We start from the raw sequence: 10190 nt of genomic DNA, 5'->3' as shown, positions 1-10190 counted from the left end.
CTTCTACACCAATCAGAAGGAAGAATGGAACGATCACCACTGGCTTAGACTCACAACCTAGACTGCATGTTAGCATCACTTGCAGTGTTTTCAACATCTGTCAAATGACACCAATCAAACCAGAATGTCCGGAGGTGGCCCTTGCGATTCAGGATTTTCTTGGAGAGTCTGAGTGGTAGTCAGGAGTAAGAACTAGTGAATGTGTAATTCTTAGATGACACAAGATTTGTCCCTTTGGGAGAAGGAGGGTTCTAGCCTCTCTTTAGACACCTGGTTGCCTGGTAACTAAAGAAAGCCAGGGTTCTGTCATCGGGGAAGAAGGGAGAGATGGCGGCTGTAACATACACCACAGACACGGAAGAGGATTCTCACTCTGAGTCACCCCCAGGAGGCTTCATAATCACTGGACAGTAGAGAAAAGGAATCCCTTGTTGTCTACTTAGACACCAAGAAGCAAGTGTGTCAAAATGAGAGAGGACCGTGGTCATGGATTCCAGCGATGAAACAGGAAATTCAATCATGAGTTTCTGGCACGCCTCCAAATTGACAACTTAGCCAGTGATAGGGTAACTGGATTTCCCTTGGCCTCTGTGACTGTCCCTCCTAAGAATGATCAAATATTACAACTAGACTTTCAAAGTCTTCATCCCAACAGCTTTCAATCACATTTCAACTGCAAAGAGCCCAAGACCCAGCGGTGTGAGGGCTTGAGATTATCCAGAGTCCAGTCCTCCCTCCTCTGTCCATTTCCTGAGTTTTGGGATTTTATTCGTTTGTTTTTGCTTCATTTTGTTTTTTCAATGCAGATATTGAACCAGAGGCTTTGTACTGAGCCACAGCTCCAGCCCTTTTAAAAATTCTTGAGACAGAATCTTGCTACAGAATCTTGGGCCCGAGACTTCAGTTCTCCTGCCTCAGCCTCCCAGAGTGGCAGGATTACAGGCAGGCATCTTACACCTGCTCGCCTGCAATCACCAGAGTTCCTCCCGCTTCTCTGCACTCACTGGAGGAATAGTTGCAACATCCAATTTTCTAAGGAGACACAGGGGGGCAGCAAATGTTTAGGAAAACAAAATTCAGTTCTCACTCGGATCTGCTGCATGTACAGTGTACACATTTGCGAATGTTTGAGAAGGGGACGTTTGACATTGATTTTTATTTGTTTATTTTGGGTTTATTTACTTGATGGTATTGAGACTGCTTAGTTGTCATTATAGAAATTAATGAGATTTGCTGTCACGGAATTTAGAACAAGTACAGTCACATTTATTGGCAAAGAATTCCTTTAGTTATCATCACTCATTTTATTGTAATTTTTAAACTTTTGTTTTGCAATACTGGAGATGGAACCCAGGGCCTTTACACATGCCAGGCAAATGCTTTACCACTGAGCTGTGTTTCCAGCCCTATTGGAATAATAATTATTGATCAACAAGATATTCTTTTGGGTAGATACTTTTATTTATTTCATTACTTAAGCTTGCTTTTTTTCCCATTAAGTTTCTTATCACTCCCTGAGGTCTCCCAGGCAAATAGTGATGTCCCACTTCTTCTATGACCCGTTGATTTAAAAAGGACAACATACTCCAAGAAGTTTCAGGAATTTACTAAATGAGGAAAGTAAATACTAACATAGTAAAACCAATATTAATTAAAAGTAGTGTGTTTATACTGGGCCTTCAATACCACAGAATTAGTGCTGCATCCAAACTGCTCAAACCCACTAAAGACACAGGTAAGAGTTGGCAGATTCAGACTCTACCCTGACACTTTCTGGTTTCCTACAGATTGCAGTGAGGTTGGGCTCATGGATGGAAAATATCAGCATCAGACTAAAGTCATTTCCCTGGTTTTCCCCAAAACTAATGCTTTGGAGATACTGAGAAGACTGGACGCTCAGGTTTGCAAACCTGCTTTAACGGAAAAGGTGATTTTGTCAAGTTCTTAACCCACTACCCAGCATCCTAGACAAATTCAGCTGGGACAGGTATGGGGAGGAGAAAGCTACTAGCCTGGACATCTTGTCCTGTCCCTTCAGCCACTCTTAAAATCTGGGTCTTAAGTGTCCTTCCAAGGCTTACACACTAAAGGCTTGGCCGTCAGCCTGAGTCACTATTGGGAAGTGGTGCGACTTTAGGAGGCGGGGCCTAGTGGGAGGAAGTTAGGTCACTGGGGGTGTGGCCACAAAGCCGACATTGCGAGCCCCCCTTCACCTTTGTTCCACAGTGTACACCTGCCATGATGTACTGCCTTACTTCTGGCCCAAAAAACCACATGGCCGGGGCTGGGGATTTAGCTCAGCGGCATAAGCACCTGCCTTGCAAGCAGGCGGTCGTGAGTTTGATCCCTGGTACCGGTAAAAATGAAAAAGACCAAAAAAAAAAAAAAAAAAAAAAAAACAAAAAAACCCCAAAAAACCACATGGCCAAGAGACCACGCACTGTAGAATTCTGTGTTGGTGCTGGCAGTTCCTCCCTCAGGACAAGACTGGAAAACATGCTAAATCCTGTCCGTTGGGATGGTCAAGCCAGGGCACTATTTAATCTCCAACATCACCAGTCAGACTTTTCCTGTCTAGTGTTGGCACTGGAAGACATCAGAGATGCCAATATCAAGAAAATGCCCCCCAAAGAAAATCCCATCATTTGAAGAAGTTTTGCTTTGCTAATTTCTCTTTCTACTATTAAAAGTCAAAGAAAAAAGATAGTCAAAATTATGCTCATATCCTGGAATGGGGAAGGTTGCATCAATATTTGTATGTAAGTACATGTAAATTAGATGTGTACTTTTTTGTACGTTATATTTAACCTGATTTCTATATCATGGTGTTTGAGTGCTGTAACAATGAAAGGAAAGAATCTGTATTTAAGTAAATTTTAAGTATTTATTCTTTGAGCATCCTTCAAGCTGTATTTTAAAATTCAAGAACTTCCCAGTAGTCAGAAATTCAAAGCAGTCAAATGCTGCTGAGTTCTTTTCAACCAAGTATCTTACTTGACAAGGCAGCCTTCAAACCTTCCAGGGGCAAATCAAAACCAATTTCTCAGGATTAGAAATAAAATATTTAGGCTGAAGACCACAGTTAACTCAGTATCCTCTAACTTTGGTATTTTAAATAGTAATTCTGAAAGGAATCCATCAAGTCAGAAAGGGAAATATGGGTATAAATTCTCAGGTTTTGGTGTTTGCTTTCAATCCCTTCCAGAGAGGAGACTTCCCTCTCTTCTTGTGAACATCACACTTCAAAGGAAAATTGTATAATTCTTATATTCACAACATCGTGGCTGAAATTACCTAATTACAAAGGTTAAACAATTTACATTCTAAGAGGGAGAAAAAGCACATTCAGTTTGGAAGGAGATGAAGCGATGTGTGTGTGTGTGCTCTGTTAATTTGCTTTTTTTTTTTAACCCTCGTACACTTGATCTGGCCTTGTTAGATTGTCAAGTTAAATTCTCAGTGTAACTTGCCAGCTTGAAATAAATACAGAAAACACAATGTCTTTGAACAATGCCTCCCCCAGTGTTTGGAGCCATGATAATTATTGTTTTATTCGAGGGGAGGGGGACGGAATGACAAAAAAAAAAAAAAAAAAAAAATCCTCTCCTGACTCCTGGCAGCAAAATAACACATCTCTGAATTTCGAATCTGGGGCTGGAAATGAAGGTCGTCTTGGGCCTGCGCTTTGACTGCAGCGGGATCCCTTAGCAGCATGTGGCAAAGTCACTGGGCTCCATTATTAAGAAATGACCAGAGACGGACTGTGGAAGTCCGGGGGGTTTTCACCGCAAGCTGTGTTTGCTCCTGTGAAGTCTGAGGTCTGGTGACAAAGCAGTGAGTCTCCTCTGCGGCCCGCTGCGGTCCTGTTGGGTGCGCCTGCCCCGAAAGGCAGTGAGAGCGCTCAAACCAGCCCTCGGGACTCTCGACGACCGTGACATCCCGGGGAAAATCCTACATACGCCCCACATCCCGTTCCTTCCTTAAGGAAGTCGAAGTGAAAGTGAACCGAGTCTTGGCCGCGCCCGTCCCCCACCAGGCACCACCTGCTGCGGGGGGCACCGGGGCGCAGGGGGGAGCGGGGACCAGCCCGGCCCTGGAGACTGCGCTGGCTTCGCAAGGCGCAGACCTTTGAGGCTTCCTCCCTAGACTTTCAGGAGACTTCTTTCTATTCGGAGACTCTCTGTCTGCACCCGCCTCTAAATTCTGAATGAGAATGAGCCAAATCCACTCCCGCCCACTGGCCCGCCGGGATTCGGCGCCAGGGCGCCCAGCGGGGACCCTCAGTGACCAAGGGGCCACCTACAGTGGACGCGGCTGCACCCTCACTCCTGTCGCGGCTGAGCCCCCCACCCCCATCCCACAGGTTCTGGGAGCGGGCGGTGGCAGAGCACAGGGCACGCCTGAGCGCACCGTGCCCTTTGGCTCTCGGGTCCCCTCTGCACCCCCGGAAGCGACGCCCACCTGTTTGCACAGATATCATCATTTCCAGGCAAAGACGCTTGTCCCGCAGTAGCGTCCAGGCCCCACTCGAGGCGTGGCAGAGCTACCCAGGCACACGTCCTTTGGTAGATCACGCTGCCCGGATGCACCGGCCCAGGGCGGGGAGTGGCGTGGAGCCTCCGAGGTGCGCGCCGTGCGTAAAGCTGCGCTCCCCGCCGCGCCTGGCAGCCGCCCAGGGAGAGGCGTCCCTGCTGCTCCGCCCAGCAGCCGCGGGGGCTGGAGGTACCGGCGCAGAGCACCGAGCTCGGAGGGGACAGTGTCCAAGGTGCGCGGTGACCCGAGGCGGTCCTCCTCAGCAAACTTATCTGGAGCTAGGATGGAGCAGATCTCGGAAACACCTCTTCCCCTGATGCAGCCCGAGGGGGTCGGAGGCTAGAGAACTGGTTCGGTTTGGAGCTTCGGATCCGGACTGCAGGTGTCCAGCGCATGGGCCGAGCCAGGGAGCCCAAGATGTCAAGATGTGCGCACTAGGACGGGGGAAGAGGGGAGAGGAAAGGCAGAAGAGGGGGAACTTGGGACAAGAAAAAAGCCCAGATGTGAAAGAAAAGTTACATCCAGCCCCATATACAGTTTACTATGACCCAGGACTGCCTTTATCCCTTAGACGTGGGCAAAATTTAAGGTGCATTTCTAAGCCTTTATCCCGCAAGTCCCTGTGGAGAGGAGCCTAGACCTAGAGATGTCAGGAACTGACTTGTGAAGCCTTCGTAGCTCTCGGCAGTGTGCGACGTTGGACTTGTTTTTCCATTGATTAATTTGAATGCAGTGCAGTTTGAGAGGTTTGCACCTTGCCACACTCAGGAGGGAATCTGGTGTCTCCAGGTTTTCGAGAATCACAGAGTTTTAAAGTCAACCCCAAACTGCCTCAGACCAAAGCACGCAGTTCCCGAAATGCTTCTCACGTTGCAGTGAACCCACAGCTGCCCCTCCTCACGCCCCCAATTTTCAGACCCGGGATAAAGAGGTACATTACTTCTGTAATCCCAGCACTCTAGGATGCTCGAGGCCGAAGGCTTACAAGTTCGAGACCCGAGGCCCAGCAATTTAGCAAAATACTGTGTCAAAAATTTAAAAGTATCAAAAAATGGGGATATAGCTCGGTGCAAAGGCTTTGGGTTTAACCCTCACTACCACACACACACACACACACACACACACACACACAAATGAGACAATGAAGATTATAATTACTTACTTATTGCAGTTACACAGATTGAACCTAAGGCCTCTTGCATGCCAGGCAAGCACTGTACCATTACACTATGAGTCCACAACTCTTCTATTGTATTTAAAAATTTTGGGACAGAGCAGGTTATCCAGGCTGACCTCGAACTTGCAGTCTTTCTGCCTCAGCCTTTCCCGACAGCTGCAATTATAGGTGAGTGCCACCACACTCAGCTCAGATGATAGTTTAACACTGAAAAGCCTGCCTGCTCCTGGGCTGGGGACATCGGTGAGCAGTCCCGGTGATCTCTGCAGGGTCGTCATACTGGAGGGGGACTGAGATTCCCAAACTCATGCCGGCTCACACACACTTCGGGCCAACCTTGCCACGCGCTACATGAGACCCTGGGGTCTGGTGTGGCCAAGGGCAGGCAAGGAATTGGGGGCTCTCAGAGGTGGCGAGTGGATGATATGGAGCACAGCAGAGTGGTCCTTCACAGCAGGCGTCTTGTGGGAAGGGCTCCTTCTCTTGGCCCTTCTGTTGGGCAAGGGCAGCGCCCCTGGGGAGAACCCTGAGGGCCCCCCCCCACCAGGTGGGAGTTGATTCTCATGCCTTTTCACCCACCTTAGCACCTTAGTCCGGGCAGGACTCGGAGGGGATAGCATGGGGATAGCGTGAGGCTAAGAATCGGAGCTGAATCACTGATAATTTCCCAGGACACTTGAGTTTCCTGAGTTTGCAAACCATTTTGTGCACATTGCCTGGATTTACCCAAGCCGGCGTCCCTCCTGGAACAAGGACCCAGAGTGAGGTTGAGGGTGAGGGTTTGGAAGAAGCAAAATGCTCCTCCATGGGTCAGGAATTCGCTGTGTGGCCCTGCACCTAAGACCTCCAAAGGCACCCCACAGTCTTCAAGAATTCAAGGGTGAGGATGTGTGTGTGTGTGTGTGTGTGTGTGTGTGTGTGTGTGTGTTTTCCACTTTTTGCCAACTTATTTCATCTTTGCTGATGACCTTTGGATTATCTTTGAAGACTAAGAACCTAGACCTCGGAGTGAAGGGCTGACAGTGGACAGATCACCAAGACCAAGAGTGGATTTCACGCCATGCATGGGCTCTGCTATCACACCCCCGCCCGGGAGCCCGGCCTACTGGGTGTCTTTCTCGGCCTGTTGGGACAAGACAAGGCCAGGCCATTGACTCCAGGAGGGTTGAGAGAGTCCCCCTTTCCTGGCTCCCCACTCCCTCCTGTCCCTCGTCCCCACACTCCCGAGCACCTTTCTCCTAGTGTTTCCCTCGGGGCAGATCACTTTATGACAGGGTGTGATAAGTGGCGATTTTGTTTCTCTTTGGCTGGCAGGATTGCTTTGTAAACAGAAGCACAAACCAGTTCCGATAGTGGTTCCGCACCAGTGCGCGGCTGCGGCGGCCCTGGCGCAGCATGTGGCCCAGAGGAGCCTCTGCACCTGTCGCCTAGGGCTGAGAGGGCCTGGAGGGAAGTCACTCTCGTGGAAGGGGGTGCCCAGAGTGGTGACAAGGTCCCGTGGCCTCCAGGGCACGCTTGGCCTCTGGGCCTTCCCGAAGGCTGCACCCTTCGGGCCTTCTCTTCCCACCGGCTGCTAGCTGGAATTACACACCCAGAGCGCAAGGGCAGAACCTCTCAGATGCACGTAAGGTTGCCGTCTCTGCCTGGGATTCTTTGCTAAAAGCTTCGGCCTCTTCTTCCTGTGGTTACTGGTAATCCCATTCCTTTCGCCTTAATCCTATTGGAGAGTTTAGAAGGCTTTGGGACCCTGCCAGTGAAGGCCTCCTCCCAGAGAGGCAAAAAGCCACGCACCCCAGCCTCCATCCTGCTTTCCTTTGAGGATCCCAGCTCTCTCCCCTCCTGGCTCCGACCTGAGGCCGTTTATTACTCTGAGGGCCCCAAGAAAGAACCAAAGTGCAGTTGAGGTTACTCTGGGCCTTGGGAAGATCTATCAGGCCACGCAGAGGAAGAGGCACCCCTCGCGGATCTGTCATCCACCTCCCAGGGACGCTGGACTCCCCTGGGAGCAGAGGCCACCTCCCCAATGAATTTCCCAAGTTAATGCATTGCTCAGCCTGGGGTCTCCATTCCCCTGAGCCTTCACAGAGCTCTAAAGAAGGGTGAAGAACAGTCTTAAAGGTTTTAGGGTGGGTCAAAAGTAAGGCTCACCAGGAGATCAGCTTCCTGCTGCAGTTTTGGGGCAGATGGTGTGGAAGGAGGGGTCCAGGAAAACAGTAGGTTCCACCGGAGTTCGTGACACCAGGCCTTGGGGAGCTGGAGTGCTGCTGCACGGGAAGTTGGGAGCTCCCTTCCATCTGCCACCAGGTTACCCTGCCCCTCCTGGCTGCTTGGAGCTCCCTTCTTGAAGTGGACACAGGAAGTTTGTGACCACAGGTGTGGAATCTCAGGCCCTGTTGGCCGGGGACTTGCTTGGTGCAGGCAGTGATGGTTTGGAGCTGCACTGCTCTCCCTCCTCTATCCCTGCTGGAAAAGCCACAGGTCTTTCCTTGGAAGGTGGCCTGAGCCCGCTGGAGTGCTGAGGAGGGTCGCCAAAGATGTCAGTGGCCTTGAGCCGGCCAGGCTGCTGGTGCTGCAGCTCTCCAGGAGGGCTGGCAGAGCCTGGTGCCACGAAGCTGCAGGAATTCCAGCTCCCAGCTGGGCAAGCCTCGCTCCCGGGAAGGCTGAGTCCACTGGTATGGAGCAGTAAATGGCCTGATAGGCTCTGAGGAGCAAAGCAGGTATCTGGGGCGCAAGTAGGGCACAGCCTGGCAGCCCTGGCTTTGCAGAGTTAAGAGTTAACTCTGGGTGAGGCAGTGTCCCGCCTGCACTTGTGATGGGCAGCATCTTGACTCAGTCTTAGCTGGTAGATATCTAGCTCCGGAGCCTCGAGCTCAGGTCTTCCACCAGGCATAAGCTATTTACCCACGTTCTATTGATGTTTTCACCCACTGCCCACTTTCCAAAGGAGGAAACTGAGGTTTACACAAGTTCAGTGACCCACCTCACATCACACAGTGAGTCCATGTAAGTGACAGCTGTGGACTCCAAGTGCTTTTTTTTTTTCCTGTCTTTTTTTGAGACAGGGTCTCACTATGCAGTCCAGGTTGGCCTTGAGCTCACTTTGTAGCCCAGACTGATCTTGAACTTGTACAGATCCTACTGCCTCAGCCTCCTAAATGCTGGGATTACAGGCGCGAGCCACCGCGGCCAGCCCCCCAAAAGCTTTTACATCAGAGCAAATCATAGCTCAGGCTCTCCCTAATCCCCCCTCCCCGCAGCGTCCGAGCAGGGTCTGTGCTGTTTCCTCCCAAGTCCGAGGCTCACTCTCATCCCATCCCGCGCAGCGACTTGGCCTCGCAGCCACCTGAAGCTTTCGCTTGCGAGTCCCACAAGTGTAGCCCCTGACCAAAGCAAGCAAGCAAACAAACAAACCAGGATGGAGGGGTCGCCCCTCGCATCCCGCCTCAGCCAGGCACTCGCGGGTGTACCCTTCTGGGCTGGACCCAGCCCACCCCCTCAGTTGCGTTGGGAGTTTCGCCCAGGCCCTTGGGAGACTCGCGGCTGTCCACACCTGAGCCTCCTTTCACTCCTAAGATCACAGCGCCCCCCGCCGGACACCCAGATAGCTGCAGCCGCCACCCCCACATGCTCCCCGGCAGCAGCGGAAAATTGAGATTTGTACCACCCTGATTTCTGTCGTCTGCAAAAAGTCAGGGAAGGTGCAGCGCAGACGCTTAGGAGTTAAAATGCCATTTGATTATTTTAGATGCTCGCCAAAACAAAGGCACAAAACACACCTACAGACCTCAAACTTGTTGAGCAAGGTCTGCGGCCCAAGAACGTTTCCAGCCCTCCGCGAAGGTGCACGCCTGCCATCCTACCGATCTGCGAGACTGACACAGAGGGATCGCAAGTTCGAGATCAGCCTGGGCCGTTTAGCAAGACCTTGTCTCAAAATAAAACATAAAAGGGTCTGGGGGTGTAGCTCAGGGGCATGGTGCCTCTGGTTCAACCCTGGCACTGAGTTCAAGGCGCTGCGGGTTAGACATGCCAAGCGCAGTGCAGCGAAGCAGGTGCTCCCCGGAGGGACCACTTCACAGTCACCCACACTTCCCCCGGGGGGAGGTCACAGAGGTCGGGGGGCTCGCGGGGTGAAACCCCAGCGCAGGATTGGAAGGAGGAGATTCTGGAGTTGAGGACTTTTCCTGGCTCCCGCAGACCTGACCTCTGACACACATCCGCCTGACTTGTCAGGGAGACGATTTGAAACCGGTTCTTTGTTCGTCTCCATGTCCTGGAGGTGGTAGTAAGGGACGGGGACTGGACCTGTCGCGGCCGCTCCGGGCCTGAGCTCAGGACGAGGCGCTCAGGGCGCAGGGGAGCAAGGCCTGGCCCGGGGCGAAGCTCCTCGCCTGGCTACCTCCCTCGGGTCAGGAGTGGCTGTGGCCCGGCTAGGCGCCTGTGGAGCCCCAAATCCTACGGCTTCTTTGAAAGCTCCCCC

This window comes from Cavia porcellus, unplaced genomic scaffold, assembly GCF_034190915.1.
Source record: "Cavia porcellus strain 051 isolate PalLab524CR breed Dunkin Hartley unplaced genomic scaffold, mCavPor4.1 scaffold_13, whole genome shotgun sequence".
Taxonomy (NCBI): Eukaryota; Metazoa; Chordata; class Mammalia; order Rodentia; family Caviidae; genus Cavia; species Cavia porcellus.
Note: the sequence above shows the minus strand (reverse complement) of the source record.